Genomic DNA, 25432 nt, shown 5'->3' on the forward strand with positions numbered 1-25432 from the left:
AGGGTTGAGACTGTGTCATTTTGGCTCAGCATTCTAATCCCCAGGACATTGCCTGAAGGATTTATGGAAGGAAGGAAGGAAGGAAGGAAGGAAGGAAGGAAGGAAGGAAAGGAGGGAGGGAGGACAACGAGCCAGGCACGGTGGTGGGCCCCAAGAACACCTGGTCCAATAGCTGCAGAAGTGCTCACAGCCCAGTCAAGGTCAGCTGGAGAAGGGCGTGGCTGGCACAGGTGCCCATCAGGACTGTGGGAAGAAGAGCGGATTCAGAACGGCTTCCCTGCAATGGGCAGGGCTTCTGCAGCTGCTCCAGAGATTCTAGCTTTAGGGGTGGCTCTGGGCAGAGGCAGGGACAGGGGGGAGGCACGGAGATGCAGATCAGAACTACACTGCACAGGAGGCCAGGCCCAGAGATGGTGCTCCTAGGTGAAAGCTCTCACTTCCAGAAGACACTGTCACCCTCATCCAAGGCCCCTGCATGCAAAAACCCATCCCTGAGAACCTTAGATTTCCCCAGATTCATACCAGCAACAGAATGGATGCCTTTCTATTCCTATTTCCCAGATTGCTGCTATGGGTCTATGTGCACGTGAGAGAGACAATGATGAGGGAACCTTAAGTCCACCGTGGTTTGTTAAACACCACCACGCAGAACTGCATGGCTGAAACAGTGGGGTAGGAGCTGCCATCCCGAGGCCTGTCCTGCAAAATGGGATACATCTGTCTTCACCAGGGAACTATGATAAACGAGCAAAGACAGACACTGGTCAGGACAAGCCACTTTATTTAAGAGCTTCGACAGCCCAAAGTGGTTTAACATAGAGGCATGGAAGATTTATCTGGATGATAAAACACTTGAACTTGAAAGGCACATAAATTATAATTTTGTAGGGTTTTTTCCTTTTAAGATTTCATATAGTCAAAGGCTTTAAGTAATGAGTGAAATGCACATAAAGTTGACTTAATTTCATACACGTTGTCTGGTTAGAGTCTGCAGAGAGTCTTTGCTTCTAGATGGGACTGAGTTCAGAGTTAATGCCACACACCCGTGTCTGTGGCCTTCTGTTTCCACATCATGGTGGACATCATTTGGAGGATTGATAAACAGAAAAATAATAACGGCAACGTTAGTGATTGAGCACTCACTATACCACAGTCTGTGCAGTGAAGACTGTACTTTATATACTGATATACGAGCATTACTTACTACTCCTAGCAGCCCTGTGAGTAACATACTATAGAAAGAGGACTTCAATTACTTTCCCTTTGACCTCAAGCTTTCTAATTAAGTTCTTCTTTCCAGCTTATCTCTTAAGGAGGCAAGGGACCCTGCAGGAAAGCATCCCCTGATGGGGACCAACACTACCCCACCCCCTCAAACAATAAGGAATGCCCTGAGCCAGCAAGACCCCCTGTGACTGACCCCAGGACAATGGACTTGACCTTAACTGCCCACCTGCATACACCCACCCACCTATCCCACATTTTCCTTATATAAACCTGGAACTATTTTTGGCACTTGGGCAACAATCTTCAAGACCCTAGTCTGCTGTCTTCCTGGTGTTGGCGTCACTGAAATAAATTCCTTTCTTGTGTTACCACCACTCCTCTCTGCCTTTGGATTCTGCCAACGGTAAGTGGCCCAGCCTGGTCTGTTTGGGGACCTTGGAGCCAGATGCTCTTGCATCCCTGCACCCTGGCTACACCATGGCTCCCATGTTCCGGATGCAAAAACTGAGCTTTAGAGTGCTTCTGTGACGCACAGGAGGTCACACAAGCAATTTAATCGGACTCCAAAGCTGCAGCATTCACCACTACACTGCAGTGTACATGAAAATAAGCACTTGCCTTTAGCAAGGACTTGAAAACACTAGCTATTTTGCCTTATCTGTATACTCCTTTTTTTGTTTGTTTTGTTTTAAACAACACATTTTAACACAGAGAATTTTGCCTTGTGAGTTTATGTTCAGTCATTCGTCCATTCACCATTCATTCTGGGCCCAGTATTCTGCTGGATGCAAGATTTACAGGATTGGATTCCCCAGCTTCTAAACCAGTCTCAGGCAATTACTGTACCCAGGTGAAGGGCAGGGCAGGATGGGGCAGGTGCAGCCCCTCACAGGGGACCCATAATGAGCTGTGGGTTAGAGACGCACCTGAAGGAGACAATTTTAGATCTTTTACACTCTGGTCCCCACCCCCTCCCTTAACCCATAACTTTCTGGGCCTTTCCTTGGCCAGAGTCTTCAAAGACCTCAAACTCCCCAGGCCTCTGGACAGAGTGGCTCCCCAAGAGGCCTTTTATCATGCAGAACACTCCCTTCTCCGGTCCCAGCTGAAGTTTTGCGGTAAAACCAGTGCCCCAGATAACACAGCTCCTCAGCTAATCACCCTGCACAGACCCTCAGAGCCACCCCCTCGCCCCCACCTCCACTCTCCCCCTGCCTTGTTTCACCAATTTTTGTCCTAAATAAGAGATAATAACAGCAGCAGCAGTAGTAACTGCCTACATGTCAGGCACTGCTCGATGTACTTTGGGTACACTATCTCATTAAATCCCATAATAATCCTCTGCCCTGCACACTGTTACTCTTCCTATTTAGTTCATTTAGGGGAAGAGGAAGGGAGTTAATATTTCTTCAGGGTCAACTGTATGCCGACCACTGTTAAGCTTGCACAATCAGATAAGTGACCTGCCCAGGGTTGGTCACAGAGCTGGGAAATAAGGAGTAAGAATCTGAACCCAGGTCTGTGACCGCCTGGCCTAGTGTTTCCCTTCCCTTCTCTATGGCTGGCACTGCTGAGGTTTGCAAAGACAGCCCTCTCTCCCTCTTCCTCCAGCACCCTTCTGTTAACATCGGTCCTGTTTTTATTACCACCACCCACAAACAGTGACAGACTCCTCTCTCAACTGTGTCCCCTGACTCTCTGGGCCTCCCAGCCAGTTTTCATGGAGCAGATCCTAAAGTCTACACCAACAGTGTAAACAGAGGCAAAGAAGAAACTGGGATCATTCAAGCCAATAAAACACACCAAGAGGCTAACAGGCGTTTCCTGAAGTGCCCACCCCACCCCACCCCCATCTTAAATCCCTGGGGTTTCAAGATCTGAGGGGTCCTCAGCTAGGGATCACAGGCTTAAGTCCTCTGGGGGAGTTTTTTGGCCAGTTGTCAGGGGTGACACCACCAATGAGAGTGAGCATGTAACTATATGCTCTGTCAGAGTGTGAGACTTAAGTTCTGGGGGCTCATGGAACTGGCAGTAACAGGTGAGGCTTTCTGAGAAATGGTTACCTCCCCAGAAGCAGAGGGTCGCTCCCCAGCAAGGCCAGAGCGTCAGAAGCCCTCCTCTGATGACTCCCAGAGCACTGAGCCCACCAGGCTGAAACTCGGTTTACTTCACCTGGCCCACCCTACAGGAGCTCTAGGAGGGCAGGCCGGAGGCAGATTTCCCACTGAACTCTCAGAAGCAATAAAAAGGGAGTACTAGTTAAATGTTTCCAGAATAAATCACCAAAGACAGCATCATTTTAGAGAAAAGGCTGTTTGAGAGATTCTACTCAGACTAAGGAACAGGACTCCAGGAGAGGGGAAGTGGGTTTGCTCAGAGGCTGGCACACTCTTTAGTCCAGATCAGCATCCTGCTCCATTCAGAAACGTTTCCAAATGTACTTCACTTACACCTGGGAACACCGCTCAGTCATGTAAATTCAACGCCCCAGTCTTCAATGCGTAGACACCCCCCCCCCACAATTTTATAGAGCAGAAAGTTCAGGAATTGGCTTCCCCCCACCCAGCTCTCTAAAGGCAGGCCCCACATACAAGCCACGTTCTCTCCTAACACAATGTGTCTGCTGTGTTGTTCTCCACCCTGGAATTGACTCATGCTGAAGTTTGTGCTCCAGCACCCTTCACATTTGGGACCACCGGTTAAATCCTCCCCTGCAACCTGCACTTTCTATCTTCACAGCTCTTACAGGGGTCTTACCCACTACACTGTGAGCTCCACCGCAGCGGGCACCACGTTCGTTCGCCCACTTCTGCATGCCCAGCACTTGGCCCAGTGGCCGGCACTCGGTGGCCCACGGTAAGTTTCCGCAGGCTGCCAGAGTGGGGAAGGTGGGATCCGAACTCGTGTCTGCCGGGTTCGGGTCAGAGCCAAATGGTTCTAGGGGTTAGACCACGCTGCGGCGAGAATACGAGGTCCGCGGGTGTACTGGGGAGGCGTTCTACAGTCTCTCCCACCAAGGACTGCTGCCGGGCTCCGCACCCCGCCGCCACCTGTAGCCACAGCGCCCAGGTGTGGGCCGGCGCCCTCCAGGGCAAAAACGGGCTGGTGGCGCTTACCTGCGTGCGGCGAGGCTCCGCAGAAGCACTCTGTGAGCCTCGGGGGACTGCCAAGGACTGGCGTATCCGGCTTGGCCCGCCCGCGGCCCTGCACCCAAAGACCGCGCGGGACGCCGCCTGGTCTCGCTGCGCAAGGCCCTCTGGGGCCTGGGAGCTACACGGGGAGCGGAGCCCGGCCCGCCCCCCGGGCGGGTCTAAAGCTAACTTGACCCCGCGCTCCCCGGGCGCCCTGCCGTGGGCGGAGTCAGAGGTAAACTTAGCACTGCGCCCCGCCCCTTCGGTGGGGGCGGTCCCTAAGGGGGAACGAGGCACTGCGTCCCGCCCCTTCGTTCTAGGCCCCGCCCTCCCGCCCCACCCCAATCCCCATCCTGCTTTCACCCGCTAGCCCTTTTTGTGTTCCGTGCCCCTTTGCTTTTTATTTTCTTGTTTTGTGTTCCGTTTTCTTATTTTTATTTCTGTATTTTTAAAAGATCGAATTAAAAAACGTATCAAAGTAATGCATGAATACTCTTTACAAAATAAAGTTACCTAATGTTCTTATAATGAAAGCAACAAGCCCTTCTCCCTTGCTCCCCACACGTGGCCCTTTATATGAGTTCCTCCATTTAGTTCTTCTGGTGGTCACCCCCTTGTCGCTAAAAAAAAAAAAAAAAAAAAAAAAAAAAAGCTTACATAGCGATTTCTTGATTTATCTATTGACTTTCTGCCATGTTAGATGAGGATTTACTCTCTTACTGTGCCCCTGCTTCCCTTTTCCTGACAAATTTACACCTCTATTCTTAAGTCCTGCCCTGGTGAGCTCTGAGACCTCAAGACAGGAGTAGAGGAAGGCTTTCTGGGACCTGCAGCTAATACAATTATGGGGGAAGGGAGAAAGGAGGGCTATTTTAGACAGCTCTATAGCATTAAGGCTTGCAAATGACCATTTGTTTGGAATGAGCAAAATCCTGAGACCTTGGGGAAATTCAGGTCTCTATCCCCCGAGACCTTCTTAGATAATTTACTTGGTGAATTTGCTTCCCCAGTGTGGCCTGTCTTTCTCTGCCCACACAGAAACCTCCATAAATCCAGACTTCTCAAGGGTCACGGGGTGAAGGTCAAGATTCATCAATTTCTGCCAATAGGATTTCTTAATGGAGTGAACTGGTGTGTGCAAAAAAGAGACGTCAAGGATGATGTCAAGGTTTTGTGATTGCTACACAGCTTATCCTAGCATCAGTGACAAGTTCTTAACCTTAGATTGGAGAGTGTTTTATAAAGCTGGCTCTGGGCCCCTGCCCTGTCACCAGATCCTCTCAGTTCTCCCATGAGGTTGGCTGGACCTGCCCAGTGTCCCCGCTTTAGGAGGGCTCATAACTTATCCCTCTTGTATCAATGCAGGAGGCACACAGCTAGCTCCCAGTAAGTGGCAAGGTAAAGGGGCTGGTACCCCTTCCTCACTCAGATGGAAAAAAGTGTCCACACCCTCCTGACACCCCTTCTCTCCTCAGAGAGTTCAACCCTTCCCCTTCCTCTGCTCTGCCTTCCTTCTCTTCTGCTCACTCTGCTCTCTTTCCCTTGTCCAGCTCCTGAGGGCAAAGGACTTGGGAGTAACTCTGACTGAGGGTGTGAAATGTGACTTTACAAGGTGACCTTGGACAAAATCCCTTTTCCAATTCAAGCTTGTTTCCTTCTTTGAAATTGGAGGTAACAGTCTCTACCGCGTTGAGCTTTAGAGGAGGATTAAGTGGCTTAATATCCATGTATACACGGATTTTTTTAAACTGTTTTTTTAACTCACATTTTTTATTATTAAATGTATTGAATATTAAAATTAATCATTCTTTTCTTTTTATTGCTTCTGGATCTTGTGTCATACTTAGACCATTCATTCATTCCCAGTCTAAGATTAAAAAAAAAAATTGAAGTATAATGACCTTTGTAATTCTCTTGTGTTCTCTTATTCAAAACTCAGTTTGTCTCCTAGCAGAGTGGGAAGCTCATGAGAAAGTTTAGGGACTTCTAAGAATCTGTGTGTGGCATGTTGTTACCATAGGTTGAATTAAAATAAAGGGCTAAATTGGGTTGCCTGGCTGGCTCAGACAGTGGGACATGTGACTCTTGATCTCAGGATCTCGAGTATGAGCCTCACATTGGATGCAGACATTATTTAAAAAGAAAAAAAAATTAAAATCAAGGGCTGAGTCATGCTGAGTCAGGGTCCTGACTCTGGACACAAACAGCAAGAGGAACACGGGATATGAGGCAGTGACTTCTCCATGCAAGGGACTTTTCTTCCCTAAGAAGACTTAGTCTTCTCTAGGAGGAAGTCTGCCTTCTGGGCACAAAATAGTGTCTCCTAGTGGTAGGAAGTAAGAACCCCACACAATAGCCACACTTACCCTAACCTAAGTAAGGGAGAGGCAGGGGTTGAGAAATCCATCTGGAGAGACAACTAGCTCCTAATATTTTAGAAGGGGGAATACATATCAAGATGAGAGTCATGTCCTTTGCTTGAGGGCATGAAGTGCTACTGGATTATGGGTTTAATGGGGATAAAATTTTTGGTAAGTTTCATCTCTCCTGAATCCTATCACCATGATGGCTCAGGCAGGAGGAAGATTTCACATAAAGCGTGTCTCAGTTTGAGTCCTTTGGAAGCAGATCCTGAGACAAGGATTCAAGTGCAAGCAGCCTATTTGGGAGATACAGGGAACACCAGCAGAAGAATGGAATATGAAGAACGGAGGGAAGGAAAGGCAGGATGCATTGTTAAGCCAGCTACCAGAACAGGTGATTGGAGATTAATCCTGTGGGAAAACTCTAGAAGTTATTAAAGAACATGCCTCAGAATTATCCCACCCAAGCAAAGGCTGTAAGTGGGAGGTCTCTAAAGGGAAGAAAACTGCAACAGACAGATTAGCTCATTTTTGAACATTTTTCAAACTATTTCCAGGCATAAAAATGTGGCTACCCAGTGAGATCAAGCTGTAACACTGTCTGCACTTTCCTTCTATTACCTAATGGTGTTCTGACAAAGTTTCAGTAGGAGCATTTTGGGCAGTAACCAATGTGCAGATGGCTGAGAGTCAGTGTCTCAGGTCTAGAAGTGTGCCCTGAAGGACATTCTGGAAAATCTGCTCTTGGACAGATTATGATAGGACTTTACCTGGGTCAGCCTCTGTGTTTAGATGCGCCCATAACCTTGACTTCTGAGCTCTCATGAGAAAGGGCACACTTTGAGGAAAAGTAACATGAAAAAAAAAAAAAAAGAGACTGGTGGACTTTTAAAATGACCGAAGAGGGCAAACTTTTCAATCACTGTAAGCACCTCAGAAGATGGGTGTTTTCTCAGAAGCAGTGAACAGATAATGCCAATGCTGACTCTCTCTTATGTGGCCTCTTGAGCAGGATTCCATGAGAAAACTGTCATTTTGTCAACCTGGCTCCATCAGCCGTACTTACTATTGAACTAAAGTGATCCTTTTAAAACATGACACAGTTCCCAGTATGCCTCTAGCTCAGAAGCCCTCAGTGGCTCCCACCACAATTAGGGTCAAATCCCAAGTCCTTCCCAATGGCCCAAGGCCCTCACAAGATCTGCCCCAACAAACTCTTCCTAACATTGTCTCCTGACAATAACCACTGGGCATTCCTCACCTCCGGTCTCCTTGGCTTTGCTGTTGCTACTGGAACACACTGGGTCTGTTTGTACCCCAGAGTTACTGCACTGCTGTTCTCACTGATTGAAATGCTACACTCTCCCGACTCTTAAGGTCACTTGCCCAATTCATCAGCTTTCTAATGGATCACTACCTAACAACAACACTGCACACTGCCCCATACATACCACTTGTTAGCTGTCTATGGAATATATTTTTATTTTTTATTTGCATAATAAATAAGTATGAGGTCCAAAAAGAGCTGAGTCTTTATATATATATGTTGTTCCCTCATATATCCCCACACTTAGAACAAACAGTGCCTGCTGCCTGGTAGGTATTTAATAAATATTTGTTGGATGAATCAACCAATTGAATTGAGTGAATGAAAAATATAACCAAAATCAGTAAATACATAGTTCGAAAATATTCTAGAATGTGGACTTTCAACTAATCTAGACTGGATTCCTTTCAGAGAATTGTTGGAGTGGAGAGAGAAAAAATCAAATGAAGTGGTTGAGAAGCATTACATAATTGGACTCACAATTACAGATGAGTATTGGATTGAGGACCTTTGCTGTTTTGTCTTTGACCTGATGTCTGTGTTAAATATTTAAGAAAAGGCTAGCTTGAAAGGCTACATACTCATTTAAAAGTAGTAAGAAGGAAAAGGTTCCCCTAGTTATTTTAATAATTCAGAATGGTGTTCTGTGGCTCCTGTTGGCATGTGAGGGCCCATGATGGTAACTGCTTACCTGAAAATAGAGGCCTTGATCAAATATTTAAGATCTCACTTATTTTCATTTTCTGCATATTTTTTATGCCTGCGTCTCACTTCTTTTTACCCATTCTGCAGCTGCACATTCACACACTAAAGCTAATAGAAATGTTTCATGGATTATTAAATGCAGCTAAGCAATGAGCTTTTGCTAGGACATAAGGCCAAACTGGGGCCACTTTCCTGTTCTAACAAACTAATTTTTCCTTGAAGGTGCAGCCTATAAATTTACAGAGGCCTCTCCCCTGTATTCTGAAAATTTTTAAGGCAGTTGCACATCTGCTGCAAAGAGATTTTGAAGTGGAAAACAGACAGGTTTTACAGTAGCGTGGTTAAGCTGTCTTAGAATCAAGAACAGCTGAAGTCATAGAATTAATAAGTGGACCCTTGAAATTATGGCAAGATGACACTAACTGGTATCTGTTTGCTAATGGAAACATTGTACTCTGGTGTCACCAGCAGTGGCCTGGGTTTGGGTTAGTGTCTACCTAGGCTTAATTGCCTAAAGAATGTTCCAGTACCAGCACCCCAGTGCTGTAAATTATCTTTTCTAATGGAGCTTTCCTATTCTACCCCTGTAGCTAAAACTCTAATTCAGGCTTTGATGTCTGTCTGGGCCCACTTGGTACAAAGAAGTCCTTTGAAGGAGGTCAAAGTCATAATACATTGTTCACCATGGAAAAGTACTTTGGGAATACTCCTCATTTTTCAATGAGGAGAGAGTGCCCAAAGAGGTTAGGTGATTTACTCAGGACCACACGCAGCTGGTCAGAGATGGGGCTGGATGGTATCAGTATTTTTTGTTGTTGTTATAAGCAACAGAAACAGTCTCTGCTAACTGAGCAAAAGAAGCTTATTGGGAGTACTGGCCCTTCAGAATGTACAGGAAGGTTGGGGACCCAGGCTTAGAAAGGGATGGGAAGAAAGCAGTTCTGAGAAGCTTGAAAATGAAAACCCTATGTATTATCTCTAAGCAGAAATGGTCTAGTCAGAATGCCACTGTAGGCATAGGTGATTAAATTCCGACCACTTCATGCGTGATTCAAAGTCCTGGGAGAGCCCGTCTGATTGGCCAAGTTGAGGCTGTGCTCCCCTGGCTGTCCTGGGGAGGGCGTATGCAAATCCTTTTGACTTTGGATATTGAGAGGAAGTACCTGACTTTACTCTCACTAAGACTCTCCTAGTGGAGAATGGCAAATCCCCTAAAAGAGCCCCAAAGATGCTGTTAGGAGTAATTCAAGGATGTGCAGAGCCAGGATACAATGAAACCCCTATTTAGTTTAGAGTGGTAGACCCCTGTGCAGCTAGAGGTGGCCATGGGAACCAACAGAGGTTTGCTTGGGATTAACAGGAAGGAAGGTTTTGCTTTCTGAACACAGGAGTTCCTCGTCCCTTTCCTCTTTCCTTCTCCTGTCTTTGAATGTGGATATAAGCCTGGAGGGCCAAGCAGCCATCTTGAGTCTATGAGGTGACAAGCATGAACTCCAAAGTTACTTGCTAAGTATGGCTGAGTGGATAGATACCTGATATGCTAAATACACCACAGAACTGCTGTCCAGTTCTGAACTGACTACCTGCAGACTTCTTATTTTGTAAGAAGATTAAAAACCAGGCCACTGTACTTGGGTATCAATAATGTGCAAACGTGCATCGTCTGATAATACAAATTGGTCCTCGAACTCTCGATCCCCTATGTAGTGCCATTACTGTTCTGCTTACAAGGACAGGATTCCTACCTTTGAGGAGCTTATGGATGAACTGAGGCTAACATAACCCTCTTTAGCAAGGAAAGAGCAAGAACCTGTGATGTATAATACATTCCGAGAAGTAATAAAGTTCTAAGGCCAGCCCTTCTGCCCAGTCCACTTCATCCTTCTGTCCCGGGGCTCTGACTGGACTAATATTCTCTTCTGTATCTTCACCTTCACCTCTACTTTGCTCCTTCCTCTTTGCTTGTAAGGAGACTGAAGCTTGTAAGGAGACTCCCATCACCAAAGGCCTCTCTCACAGTCAGTCTCTTGCCTTCTCTTCTATCCAAACTTCTCAGAGGAGCGATCTGTCCACACATTTTCCTCTCCCATTTAATCCTCAACCCAGAGCATCTAGTTACTGTCCCTGCCTCCACGATGAAATTGCTCTACTGATTGCTAATTCCTGTTGGTAAACCTTTGTCCTCATTTGACTGGCCCTTGTGTGCTGCCTTTGAAAATACTGGCCGCTGCCTTCGTAGATCTCCTCATTCGGCTCTGTGACCTCCTTCACCTTCTCCTGGTTCTCTTCTTTCCTCTTAGAATGTGCATATTGTCTTCCAGGACCTCCCAATCAAGGCATCAGACCATACCCTAGCTAATGGGAGGACACTGGACCTCTCCCTAGAAACTGAATCACAAGCAGAGAAACTCACACACTAAAATGGTGGCATTCTCCCATGTTCATGGTGGTGCCCTTGTGGAGTTGTTGAAGAGCTCATGCCACCCATGGTGCCAGAGCGGCCAGGTTTCTGTCTGCACCCTGCTTGGTTCTTCAGCTTCTCTGTGGCCTACCCACAAATCTTTTCTCTTATATAATCCAGAGTTAATTTCTGTTGCTGGTGCCCAAGGAGGCCTGAGTGATGGTCTATGCTCAGATCTCTAAACACACATGTGCAGAGCAGGCCATGGGCCTGGTTTGTACATGTGTCCTTGGGGAGCTCGCTCTTCAAGGCTCAAATCAAATCCCTCCTCCTCCATGCAGCCCTTCCTGATCCATGTCCTTGCAGTCAAACCATATGTTGTTGCTCCCACTACTTTCCTGCCTGGCAAGCTCTTGACCTTCAGTGGTCCCTTGGGCCTGCGGCACTCAATGGCACTTTCATACTCAACTCCAATGCTCACTGTCAGAGTAGCCTGTCCAGGGCCAGTCTGCCCAGCTGGGATATGTCCTAGCCTTCCTCACTAAGCTAGTGTCTCCTAAATGGTGCTGACTCCTCTCAGGTAAGAGCTTTATGGATGATAGGACTCCTTATGGCATACTCAGCCCTTAACTTGGATCTGTCATCTTAGAAGGACCTGGCAAGAAACACTCAGACTACAGAGCTCTTAGCATGAGAGGAGCCTGTTCATTCTCTCCTCCCTCCCGCATTCCACCTGCCCTTCCATGCCTGTTTGGTTTTCCACGCAGGAGACACTGAGAGGGAGTTAAAGGTGCAAAAGGTTTACAGGGGAGTGACACCCATGAGCAAGAAAGGCCAGAAGCAGGACTGGACGGGGCAGCCAGCAGAACATGATGCCGACCCAATAGTCTTGGCAGGCTTGAGCAGCTCTGGAGCTCAGGGTGCCCGCTAGCATTCTGTGTTGGGTAGAAATGGCCAGATATTGGCTGGGGTCTGCCCTGAGAAGAGCTGCACCTTGGCTTGGAGACTGGAGGAGACCCCGAAGAAGCTAACAGCTAGAGGCTGTCAGGAAGCCATGCCCCTCCCGCTAGGGGAGCAATTCTTCTGAGTATCGGGTCTGCCGCACCTTCCACCCTGACCAGTATTTGTCTACAGGAGCTCGTGGAATGGCCTATGTCCCCACATGGCTCGTGGCTCTGTGCCAAAATTTTTGGCAAAGTGAGGCAGGGGTCAGGGCTCTATCTGTAGCAAGGGAAAGGTTTGTCCATATCTCAGACCCTGAAATAATAGCTAGAACTGAAACCTCACCATGGAGTTCTTGTTCCCTAGTACAAAAAGCTCAGCTGTGGATCTTGAGTCTGTGTCCTTCCCTCCCCTGATGGGTCCTACCCTGTCCCCTTGCCTGTTCCTCCTCTGGATGTTGTGCAGGCTGTTAATATCTGAATGGTGTTTTGCTCAGAGGCCTCACTGACTGAGTGAAGGAATGAATGAATTACAGAATGAGTGATGGCCCCGATGAAAGGATCCAAGAATGATGAAATAGCCTGAGAAATTCAGAGCAAATTGAGTAAAGATACTTCAGCAAGAGAACTACCACTTGAGTCACTTAGGGATGAGAGGATCATGTCCAGCCCGCAGGGATTCTTTGAAAGAATCACTTGACTATTTCATCTGGTGGTGGAGGCAGTGTCTCTGCTCTGTCCTGCCTATTCCCTGGTGACGACAGCTATTCTCTTTACTCTGAGTCCTCAGCTTTTTGGTTAAGTCACCATTCTTTCCTTGAAGGCAGCTTTGCTAAATGCATGGAGTGCGCAGATTGTCTGTGAAGGCTGTGTGGCTCCCTGGATCTCAGACCAAAGATGGTAATTGACTGCACTACCCCCGAGCCTTCCTTCCATCCGTCTTTATTGCTTCATGCTTTGCCCAGATGGCACCTGTGCCTCGAGCCTCCAGTTGGTCAGAGCTCAGTGGCCCTCAAGGGGAGAAGAGCAGTCTGACTGCTCCCTTCCACGTGGTCCTGTAATGACTTAGAGCCATGCACTAATTGGCCTGCCTCTCCTTGGGCAGTTCCAGAGACTATAATTGGGACTGATTCCGACAGCCTGCCCCATTAGGAGGGCGTGCTTCAGGAATACACCCTAGAGGAGGAGATCATTTTCCCAAGATCGTTTTCAGAAAGGGCAAGTGGGACTTCACACTTTGCTTTGCAAGACTCCTGTTGTTTCCGTCTAAGAGGAAGAAGTAGGAAACACATTAGCAGCTGTCTATGCAGTTTTCACGTACTGAGTCCAACAGCTTAGGCTAAACTATGCTGTGGTAACAACCCCACATCTCAGTGATTTACAAAAGCAAAGGTCTCTTTCTTGCTTAAGCTACATGTCCACTATGGGTCAACCACAGCTCTGTTCCACTTCCCGTTTACACACAGACCTTCTTGGGGACACCGCCTGTGACAGAGGGGAGAGAGATGCGGAAAACCATTAGCTGGCTTTCACTGCTTTTCCGCAGGAGTAACATGGCCTTTCCATCCATGTTTTGTTAACCCAGGCAAGTCATGTGCCATTTCCGAGTTCAACAGGTTCCGGACATATAGTTCTCCTGCAGGTTACAGACCTGATGTAAGAGAGTAGAATCCTCCCCAAGGGAAGGCTAATACTGTGAATCATAGGGTACAGAACCACTTGCATTTACAGCGAGAAGTCAGGCGAGGCAGCCCAGATGATCTAGTGAGCTTCCAGGTGTGCCAAAGGCTCTGCACCGGCAGGTGAGATAGATGACGGACCTCTACAAGCGGCATGATTCAGTGACTGAGGGCCTAAGTCTAGTTTGACTTCTACCTCTGCTTGTGTGACCTTGAGCAAATCACCTAGCCCTTCTGAACCTCTAAATGGGCTATTAATATCCACCTCTTAAGGCTGTTGTGAGGCTTAAATAAGGTATTTGGCAGGTGCATAATACATCGGAGATTTTATTGAGATAAAATAGTTCGTGCTTGCCTGGGACAATTTGGGAAACTCGGAAAAAAAGGAAGAAACAAAGAACACTAAAGCATTTCTTGCCACCCCAGAAACAGCCAGTGATAAAATTTTGGCAAGTTTCCTTCAAAAGATGAAAGCCTGCCATTTTTAAAGCTGCAGCTGTTTCTGCATTTGGGCGCAAGGACAAGGAAGATATTTGTTTGGGAAGACACCTTAATGGGCTTATTAAGTTCCCCTCCCTCGATTTCTCTGGTGAATCTGGATGGGAAACGTTGCAAGAAAAGTTTTCTGAATTCTCTGCATACTAAGGAAATCGAGTTTTTTTAGTTTTCTGTTGAAAGCAGAGGGGAAGGGAGGTTCCATTTTTGAGGCTCTGGAAATTGGAAAAGGAAGGATGTGAACACAGTGGGACGCCTAAGGTTACGTGAGACAGAGGAATAAAGTGAGGGATACCCAGAGAGAGATAAGGACAAAGGGGGACGGAATGGAGACCCAGAAGGATACAAATGGGAGCCAGAAAGAAACGGGAACACTTACACAGGCAGAGGGTGACACCCGGTGACACCAGCATCAGCCTGCCTCTTCAGGGACAAGAAGTCGGGCCGATTTTGCTTGTTGGGGCCGGCATGTCCCAGTAGAACTTCAGAGCCAGAGGCCCAATTTTTAGCTTCCAGCATTTACCCCCCTGCTGCAGCCGACCCTTTCTGTCCTCAAACCTTTAGGGCAAACCGTCTGTCTCACAAAACAGCCTGATGTCGCTGGAGCCCTTGGGGAATGCAGGAGAGGGGTCCTTCTCTTGAGAGATAAAGTGACTTAGGGAGAGGAGCAGGGAAAAGTGGAAATGGGCGGAGATCTCTCAAGTGGATTGATAACTGACCCAAGAGGAGGGTTTGGAATAAGAAGGGACAACCTCTACAAAAGGAAATCCCCTTTTCTCAGAGAGTCCTCGAAATCTCAGTGAGGAGGATTTGGATCCCTGTGTTTCTGTAAGATTGAGGTTTGAGTTAAATTTAGGTATTTTAAACATTTGTTCATTGATACATATTAAATCTCAAATATAGTAAAATATCATCATGGCTTTATATCGATACATATTTAACATAGTTGAAATCATACTGTCCACATATTGTATATCCTGTTTTTTCTCCTAAGCACTGTACTTAAAACATTTTCTCACATCGTTAAAACCTCTCCATAAACATCAGTTTAGGGCACTTACTTTCCAACAGCCATTATGTTGCCCTCCCTCTGCTTACCCTCCCTGGACCTCCTCCCAGCTCCCCTGACCCACCTGCTTTGTTTTATGAATTCTTCTCAGCTGAGCTAGAGGAGGGGCCTCTGACAAGGTCCTTGTTGGGCTCAATTATGGAAAACATGGCCTGCGTCACGAGATGAATGATTGTCATGTCCCTCCCGCCTGTTACAGGAGCCATCATGAAGATGCTTCCGGAGTGCGGGCCCAATTCTGTTATTTGCCATTGTGGTTAATGAAAAGACAAAATTGGAGCCTATGAGCACGACATGTAGGCAGCACCATAATTAGCCCTTTGGAAGGTGAAAGATCCACTTTAAAATAAAAGAAAATAGCTTTACTCCCACAATGAAATGGCTGCAATTTTCCAGCTAATGCAGACCCTGCAGTATTTCTGTAGTTCTTTTCCCTAGGTCTTCTATTCATTATAATCTCTCCCTTTCTTTTACTCTCTTTTTCCTCTCTCCTTCTTTTTTTTTACTCCTAAGTAAATTCTATTTGGTACAAAGAAGGCTAAATAATATTATTTGCAAACAGGAGGAAAAAGCTCTTATTCACATGATAAATGCATTTTATTTTGAAAGGGAAGAAATAAAAGGCCAAATAATTAAATCCTTACCCTAGCAGAGCTTTACTTTTCTAAAATTCAGCCAGACCGACACGGGTGACACTTAGCGTTGTTTCTTCACGGAAAGACAGGTGCCCTGAGGAGGAAATGTAGTTTCGTGGGAGGTGACTGACAGTGGTGGCAGATCACAGGCATGATGGAGCCACAAGGGTGGTGGGGCCAGACAGCCTGGGCTCTGCCCCAGACCTCAAATCTCTCACCTTGCCTCTCCCTGCCTCAGTTTCCTCACCCGTGAAATGCCTAAAGCCCCCCGCCTTGCAGTCCATCGCCAGAAAGGGGAAGTACCCAGCACAGTGCCTGAGTCATGGTCAGGGCTCAACAGCACTCCTTACTCCTTTTACCCTGTGGCCATTGGCTGAATGAACACGTAACTCAGACACAGAGAGCCTGAGCCGAGCGTGACTTACTCACTGGCTTCAGAAGGGTTAGGGCTCCAGGAGTCTAGACAGTGGCCAAAGCAAAGAGCTTTTGATTTTCCCAAAGCAACACCGTGAGGAGCTTTGCAGCAGCTGTCTAGTAAGACAGGTGCTGTTTCTCCGTGTTACTCTTTAGGAGACAGGGACTCAGCAACTTGCCCAAGGCCACGTATCTTGTAAGTGGCAGAGGCAAGACTCACATCCCATTCTAGCTGCTACCAGAGCCTATGCGCATTTCTCTGCATCTTTGCTCAGATCCTGCCCTGCTTCTACCGTGCACTAATTTTTCATCTGCAAAATGGGCGTGTTGCTCGTTAGCGTGGTCAAGTGCATGGTCTTTGTTATCGGGCAGGCCGGAATTCAAGCTCCAGACCTCCCATCGCCCAGCTGTTCGACTTTGTGCAAGCAACCTAACATCCCTGGGCTCCAACTGTGATGTAAAAACCTGAATAGAACTTATCTCAAAGATGCTGTGAACATAAATGAGATAGTGCTTGTAAAGCAAGTGTGTGCCGTGCCTGGCATCTTGTAAGCATCCAGGGAAATAATAGCTTTAGTGCTATCTCCCCCTTTGTTGTTGTAAAGATTCATTGAGGTCGCAGACATAAAAGACTTTCTGACTTGGGAAGTCTAGATCCACATTAGCCCTTATGACAAACGTCATTTCACCAACCATGCCCCTCCTGGTAATCATGGCCCTTATAACTTGGTACGAGAAAACCACCCCCACACCTCTTATGCTCTGAACTACCCCCAGACCTGAAGGGACAGTTACCATATGAAAATGTTTGCATGAGGCTCAGCAGCCAGTGCAGAGGCTTAAGCAACAATCCCTTTCCTGATTAGTTTCACTGCAGAGCCTAGTCAAACAGAGTCCCACTCCCTCAGCACAGACAGCACTGAGACCTGTCAGGGGCAGGGGGAGGGGGAGCGGCTGATCTGTGATTAAAAATTCACCACGGATCATCAGCCAACAAATCGTGCCCTTCGGGAAGACTAAAAATTGACTGCAGTGTCAATTTACTGCCCCAGCCTGGGAATCTGTGCCCTGATCTGGGGATAGAGAAATCAGTGTCATTGCCAGCGCTGAGAGTCAGGTGGTAGTGGAGGTCAGACCAGGTAGGGCTAGAGAGATGGTATGCAGACTTATGGGGTCAGGATTCCTTCCTTCCTTCCTTCCTTCCTTCCTTCCTTCCTTCCTTCCTTCCCACAAATAACTTTTTAAAGTCTTTATTTAAATTTCAGTTAGTAAACATACAGTGTATTACTAGTTTCAGGTCTCCCGGGGCTCATCACAAGTGCGCTCCTTAATCCCCATCACCTATTTCACCCATCCCTCCATCCACCTCCCCTCTGGGAACCATCAGTTCCACAAATAATTCTTGAGTCCCGACTGGACCAGGTTGTGGTCTAGGCTCTGAGCTAGGGAATGAATCTGACCAGTCTGGCCCCGAGGGATACAGAGAGGTAAAGGACAATGACATTCATTGGTCAGCCACGATAAAAATAGGCACAGGTGCCGTGGGAGCCCAGAGGGGAGCTCCGCCTTGGTGGTGGTGCGGGAGATGTCTAGGAAAACCTTCCAGAACACATGACATCTGAGCTGAGCTTTGAGGGGTGTTAGACAGGGGTAGAATTTAGAAAATCCTAGGCAATGACCTGGTGACACTTGGGGCCTACAGATAATTCAGCATGAGTGGAAGGAGAAGTGGCAGAATAGGGACAGCAAGACTGGAAAAGGTAAAGCCAAAGAGTCTGGCTAGGGCTGGCCATGAAGCATCCAATAAGCCAGGCTGTGAGAGGAATGAGTCAGGCCCATGGCACGTCTGAAAACCTTAAGTCCTAATTCTGCTACCCCGCTGTGTAGCTGTGGGTCAGTTTCTCACGCACAAGGCTTAGTTTCTCATCTATATGAGTGGGAATGCTAATATCTACCTCCTAGGGGTAAATCTCCAAGCCAGACACTGGCCCATTTGGACACTCAGCAAATGGTATCTCTTTCTTTTCCCCAAGTGTGAGGACTGGGGACATTGTGGGACAGGAAAACAGCAGACCAGTGCCTGCCCAGGAACCCTTTCCTCTGTGGTAGAATCATCTATTGCAAAGCCCTTTGAAACTCACACTGTAGCTGGAGCCATAGAACCTGTAGTCCCTCAGTGGGCTCCGTGTCTAGCCCCTCTGGGAGGTGTGAGGTTGCAGGGGGGGCGCCTTCTGTGTTTGTGCAGCCTAGAGGCAGTACCAGTCATCAGCCAAACTGGTGTGTGTGCCACATTCCTTGCCTTAGGAAGAATGGATGTTTACAGGCTGAGGGAACATATATGGGTTTTATTTATATCTTCTCACTAGAACAAAGGATCTTTGAAGGGCCAAACAGGGTGTACTGTAACACCCAGCAGGCCCTGGAAATAGGTGTTGGGGGTCCCCCCAGCAATGCCTATCCCACTGAGTACTGTGGGAAGCCCAGATCACGGGTCCAGGAGGTCATTCTGGGAAGCAGGTTTTCCCATTACCCTCCCAGTATTCTGCTCCCAACTGCCCCCCAGAGAAGATGGGAGGCTTGGTTAAGCATGCGGGGGTTTGATCCCTCTTCTCGGAAGGGCTCTTTTCCACATTCCGGGTAGCACTGTGCCATCTTGTCATAGCACTGAGGCCGGGGCAGACAGGTTGTGGGATAGGGGCCACCACAGGCCACCAGAGGCCACATCATCCTGCTCTGGTTCCTAATGTGCTGAAGGCCAGTTTTACTCTTTCATGCTTCCAACTGCTTCCGCTCCTCTTTAGGAAGCCCACCCGAACTCTCTTCTGGCCTCCATCCCATTTTTAATAGCAAGGTTTCCAGCTGCACCTGTGCCGAGATCTTGTGTACTCTAGAAGCAATACCTCCAGACCGAAGCTGCATCAGAACTTGCTTCCTGTCCCAAGCCTGGGTCCACCGTTGCCCCTTCACAGCACCTTCAGAGGTGACCGCTCACCTGGGTGAGCACAGCCCTCTGCAAGGGGATGGGATGCCTTGAGACGGTGCTTATCAGCTCACACCCCTACCAAGAGGCACAGATTGCAATCCCTGGCCTCTGAGCGCGCTCTGCGCCATTGGGCAGTACTCGCCTTTCCATTCAGTTTCGATTGCAGGAGGGAAAGACCATGTTCTGTATTTATATTTTATTATTCCCTTAAGGTTAATCACAATGCTGTGCACATCCTAGGGACTGAATGAAGGAATTCATGGCAAAAGAGATCAAAAGTCTTTGGTCATTGGGGCGCCTGGGTGGCGCAGTCGGTTAAGCGTCCGACTTCAGCCAGGTCACGATCTCGCGGTCCGTGAGTTCGAGCCCCGCGTCGGGCTCTGGGCTGATGGCTCAGAGCCTGGAGCCTGCTTCCGATTCTGTGTCTCCCTCTCTCTCTGCCCCTCCCCCGTTCATGCTCTGTCTCTCTCTGTCCCAAAAATAAATAAACGTTGAAAAAAAAAATTTTAAAGTCTTTGGTCATTAAGGACACAATCATATGTTGCATTCCTACTCCCTGGTTAAATGTGTAGACTGTGGCACCAGACAGCCTGTGTTCCAAGCCCAGTTCCACCACCGGCTGTGTGACCTTCAGCAAGTTGTTAACCTCTCTGTGTCTCAGTTTCCATAGCTGTAATTTTGAGATAATGACTTTACACGATTGTTGGATTAAATAATAGGTACAAACACAACAGAGCCTGCATTGTAATAAGTGCTGCGTAAGTTTGTTATTATAGCTAAAAAAATATTGGGTGTTCATTTTCCAGCTTGACTATTTTGGAAAAGAATAATAAAGGGAAAACACTAGTTGGATCCTGTTCATTCTAGAGGTTTTGAGGTCTAGGCAAATGGTTTTGAGGGTATTTTAACAACTTTGCTGATTAGTGAAAAAAGGAATTGATCGGCGGGCCAAACCTTCCCAATCTTGGCCAAGGTGCAGATTTCATTGTAACTGTGGCTTAAATCAAAGCTCTGGCAGCCCCAAGAAGCACAGGTGATCCCCAGCCCCTGACCCTGGGCCCACGCTAATTTGCCTGCCTGCTTTCAAGTCAGCAAAATGCAACAAGTCAAAGCAATGAGGATGATAGAGAAAGTCAGAAGCATTTTCCCTCCCCTGCATCTAACAGAAGAGTCCCTTAATAGAATAAATACATTTCGTTGTCCATTACTTTAGGACAATCACTAAAATTAAAAAAAAAAAATTGATCTCACATTCCCCAAGCAAGGGAAATTCTGTTGACAAATTCAAGTTACAATAAGAAGGCAGCCTTGACATCTGATGCTGTGGCTGGAAATTTTAAATAAATGGACACGTTTATGAAACAATTCACCAGCTATCAAATCATATGCTCAGTTTCTATAAACAACTGGAAGAGATATTTCCCTTGTATCTGCATTTCCCCCATTTCATGGGGGAATACTATTCATGGCTGGGCAGAAGGAATTGGGCCTTTCTCTGCTGGAGGGTAATTCCACTCCAGCCAGTCATCTGCTTCTGGTGCAAAAATAGCCAAGATCATTGCAATGGGTAAGAACAGTTTTGGGATAAGTTCTCTCCTACCTGCTTTTAAATCCATAGCATTCATGCCATGTCAAACTTGCTCAGTGCTTGAGCCCCAGGATAGAGACGGTCCTTCCCAGGAGAGCACCCTGCAGGACTGTGTACCCAGTTCATTACAAAATTATGCACCATTTGTGCCATTTGTGGTGCTGCCCAAATTCATAAATCCAAACCAATAAAGGCAAGGTGGAAATTCTTTAGGAGGGAGCAGGGATTTTCCTTCTAGTACAGAGAAGTTAAGACATATGCATTTGCTAATAGCTGCTTCCCCAGCCAACACATCTCAGCCCAGTTTCCAACTGGGTAGCTCCATGGCCTTAATAAGCTGTAAGGGCGTTCATTTTTGTTAATTTTGCAGCCGACAATTTCTTCACTAGTTTAAGCGGCCTGCAGACTGTGATTTGTTAGTTCTCATTAGAAGGGAAAAGGTGTAGTCCCGCACTCGGCGGCTTTCATAAATCACATTTTCAGGTGGCTTTAGCATGCTAGAACATTTCTGAGCACAGGGCCTGACGTGAATAATCCCAAGGATGTGGCTCTATGCTGGGCAGCAGCACTTGAAGCCCATCCACGATCCCATCTGTGATTCACCGAACATTCGTGCTGAGGCACAGACAAAGGTGAATTAGTTCCAGACAAAAATGCATCGATGCTCTATTGAATAGTCAATTATTAAGCACATAATGGAATCTGTGGTTAGCAAGGCATGCTGAAGATGTGCCATGTTTGCACAATTTCTAACAGAAAAGGAAGGCTGGCTTGTAGCTTTTGAAAAATGAAACAATTCAGTGGCATTTAAGGCCAACTTGGAAACACACCACTTTCCTTACAGGTGAGTGTGAGCTTTCTGTTCATTATTCACACTTTATTCCATTTCTCCCCTTAAGTAGACCTCATGGCAGTCAACTCTTAAAACTCAACAGTCAGCGAATAAGCGTGGGTTGTCCAAAGTGGTACACCACCCAAAAATCTCTATGTTCTGGGTTTGTTTTGGCCTTTATTCAGCTTATGTGTAACTATGGGTGTGTGAGTTCTGAAATTCACAGGGCTACAAGCAAAAGAGTGCACTGTGAAACTTGCCTATCCTTGGTCCCAAATCCTCCAATGGATGCAAAGCATCCCTTAGGAGGCATTCTCTTCAATCTAGGCTGGCTTCCACACTCTGCCTCAGGCCATCCTGGAAGGTGAGAGGGGCCATTCAGCAGTTTGGATTCAGAACGCTGTCCTTGTAGCCTGAGCTGGAGGATTAAAGACAAGGTCAGGTAGAGGTGCTTCCTTTAACGCTGGTAGGAGTCAGCAGATGCCAGTTCTAGGTTCTGCTACGACCTACGTGTCTTTGAAAAAAACACTTCCCCTTTCTGGTTTTACCCATCTGGAAAATGGGTGGGGATGATTAAAAAAAAATCTTTGGTTGTTCATACATACATTGAAAATCAGATGCCAAGATTTGGGTGCGTGAACGGTTTATCGAATAGTCTTAATATATGGGGTAGAAACATGAGATTTCATATTTCTCTAATCACCGCCCCCAACTGTGATATGCTGACTCTGCTCTGTCCTTAGAAACATCTTGGGCAGATTCTACCACTTTCCTGTCACATTGAGTATTGGAAATTGAGTCCATTTAAAAAAAATGTTTATTTATTTTTGAGAGAGAGACAGAGAGCTCATGAGCGGGGGTGGGGCAGAGAGAGAGGGAGACACAGGATCCAAAGCAGGCTCCAGGTTCTAAGCCATTAGAACCTACACGGGGCTTGAACTCAAGAGTTGTGAAATCATGACCTAAGCCATGATTGGTTGGATGCTTAACTGACTGAGCCACCCAGGTGCCCTGGAAATTGAGTCCATTTTAGACATTCAATCTGAAAGTCCATTTAGATCTCTCCTCTCCTCCCTTGTGTATACTTAATGCATGTGGTATATTCTGAATGTTTGTGTCCCTCTAGAAGTCATATGTTGAAATCCTAATCCCCAAAGGTTATGGTATTAGTAGGTGGGGCCCTTGGGAGGTGCTGAAGTCATGAGGGTTCCAACCTCACGAATGGAATTAGTCCCTTACAACACGCCCTAAGGAGCTCCCTCACCCTTTTCATCACATGAAGATACAATGGGCAGTCTACAACCTGGAAGAGGGTCTTCACCTGACCTTTGTGACATCATGAACTCAGATTACCAGCCTCCAGAACTGAGAGAAATGAATGTCTGTTGTGTCTAAGCTACCTGGTCTGTGGTGTTTTCTTAGCAGACTGATGGACTAAGACACCATGACTCTGGGGACCTATAGAGGGGAAGGGGGTATGGTTTGCTCTCTGGCCTGGTGCCTGATCTGAGGGTGTGGAGTTTGCCTTTCAGATACCCGCTCCCCTCCACATGTTAGGTCCAGGGCTGAAGACAAGGAGAAGAAAAGGAGGGAGCAGAAGTCTTCCTCATCCCTGATAACTGGTCAATGGAGGTTGCTGTGTGCTGCTGGCCTTACTAAGATTTGGTCCAAGACTGACTCTGGATGGAGACTGATATGGTGGTCCCCACATCAATGGTGGACACAGGCTCTGGAGGCAGAGTTGAGCTTCTCCAGAAAGGGGGAAAAATAGCATTTCCTTTATTTTATCCATAGTCCATGTTTATTCCTTTCCCAGTGGGACATGCATGGATCATGGCCTCACCTGGGCCATTGGTCACCAGAATGACCCCTAGCTTCTTTATGCTACCACACTATGGTAACAAATAAATCCTCAAATCTCAGTGGCTGAGTGCGACAAGAGTTTACTTTTCACTTAGATAAAGTCTGATATGGGTCAGCAAGGGCTAGCCTCCACCTGGTGACTCAGGGCCCCAGACTCCCTCTGTATGGGATGTCACCACCCTAACACACATTCTCCGAGATCTTCATGGCAGAGGAAGAGTGGAATGGAGCAGGTCTTTTTCTGAGTCAACCTTGGATGCCCTGGGCTTTAATTTCCTTAATGAATGCTACATTTCTTCTTCACAGGCACTCCAGACATTTGTCATGTGTAAGGGATATTTCTATCTCCACAATAGATTATTGTAATGTACTTGCCCAATAATGTTACAATGAGTTAGGACCAGACTTGTCTGAGCCACATTCGATCTGGTAATGACACTGTGCATTTATATAGCCCTTTTATTTTCCAGGAGCTTTCAGATTTATCATCTCATTTCACTCCTTCAACTTCTTTCTGAGGAGTGAAGACCTGCTTCCTCCCTGTACTGTCCAGTTGAAGAATCCAGGTTCAGCAAGACTCTGGGCCTCACCTGTGCCCCAAAGGTGTGGCCGACTCAGCCAATGGTCCAGTGGCACCATGAAATTGGGGTGACAACAGGTGGACGGGACCCTCATGTCCCTCTTGGATCTTCCTCTCCTTTCTGTCTTCCACTTCCTGTTCAGGCTGGTCTTCACCACCTGACTGGCACCTGTCTCTTTGTGTTCACTGCCACCAGTCTGGGTCTTTCAGGGACATCAGTGTCCAATTTAATAATGTAGTAATAATTCCCATTGAATGCTTGATGATTACATCCTAAGCGGAACAGACAGAGTTTGAGATGGAGTGAATGTATCCTTTCTTGAAATTCCCAGAAGAGAAATTTTTTAGGCTCTTGTAAAATGTGTTAGAACTGTAAAATGTAAGAAATTTGGCATTTTAAATTGTGAAATACAAATCACAGCTCTGTTTGGTATGAAACAATATAAAATTGCAATTTTTGAAACAAAAGAAATAAAAATAGGGACTTTGAGTTAAACAGGGTAGTTTGCACACATTTGCATTCATCCCTACTGCCTCCTGAAATACCAATAAAAATGGCAGAAAAGGGAATATAAATGGAATAAGTTTGCCAAGGCAAAGAGTTTAGGAGTAAAGAGGACAGTGGACAAGAGAGATTAAGGAATTTGGGAAGATGGGCCGCCAGTGGTGAGATAGCTGAATGCATGTGTCTGTAGCCTGGATGCCTACGAGAACATCAGTCACACCCAGAACCAGAAGGTTCAGGGATGGGAAGGCCCAGGTATTTCTGAACACAAGAGGAAGACTCAAGACAGGTAGACAGAATACAAGTCTGTGTAAGGAGCAGGCAGACCCCAGACCTCCTCTTTGGTTTGCTATGGGAAATGGCTCTGAAGAAACTCTACCAGGGAGTTCCTAAGTTCAGGACATCTGATACAGAGCAGAGGGGACTCTGGGGATGGCACTGAAAACAGAAGAATCAAGACAAAGTCTGTAATTGATTGGCGACAGCCAAGCCCCCTTCCTTTGCTCAGCCCCTACAAGCATGCTGACTGCCTAGCTTATAACACCCATACAGAAGGCAGGGAAAGTATTCCAGAAAGGAGAACAAAAAAAGTAGAAATATGATGAAAAAAAGAAAGGAAGGAAGGATGGAAGGGAGGAAGGAAGGAAGGGAGAAAGGAAAGAAAGAAACAAAGAAACAACATAAGGGAAGAAAG

At 46.8% G+C, this 25432-nt stretch overlaps 1 protein-coding gene across 2 annotated transcripts in view; it reads right to left on the reverse strand.

Moving 5' to 3' along the window:
* NMNAT3 (nicotinamide nucleotide adenylyltransferase 3) overlaps positions 1-4508 on the reverse strand; it is a 114294-nt gene extending 109786 nt beyond the window's left edge. For both annotated transcript variants that reach the window (XM_047098920.1, XM_047098921.1), the window contains exon 1: positions 4344-4508. The gene's annotated coding sequence lies outside the window, so the exon portion shown is untranslated. The remainder of the gene's footprint in view (positions 1-4343) is intronic.
* Between the last annotated feature and the right edge of the window lie 20924 nt (positions 4509-25432).

Source organism: Lynx rufus, unplaced genomic scaffold (genome assembly GCF_022079265.1).
Source record: "Lynx rufus isolate CCGP_SWC_20201006 ecotype Redwood Valley unplaced genomic scaffold, mLynRuf1.p SCAF_5, whole genome shotgun sequence".
In the NCBI taxonomy this organism is placed as follows: Eukaryota; Metazoa; Chordata; class Mammalia; order Carnivora; family Felidae; genus Lynx; species Lynx rufus.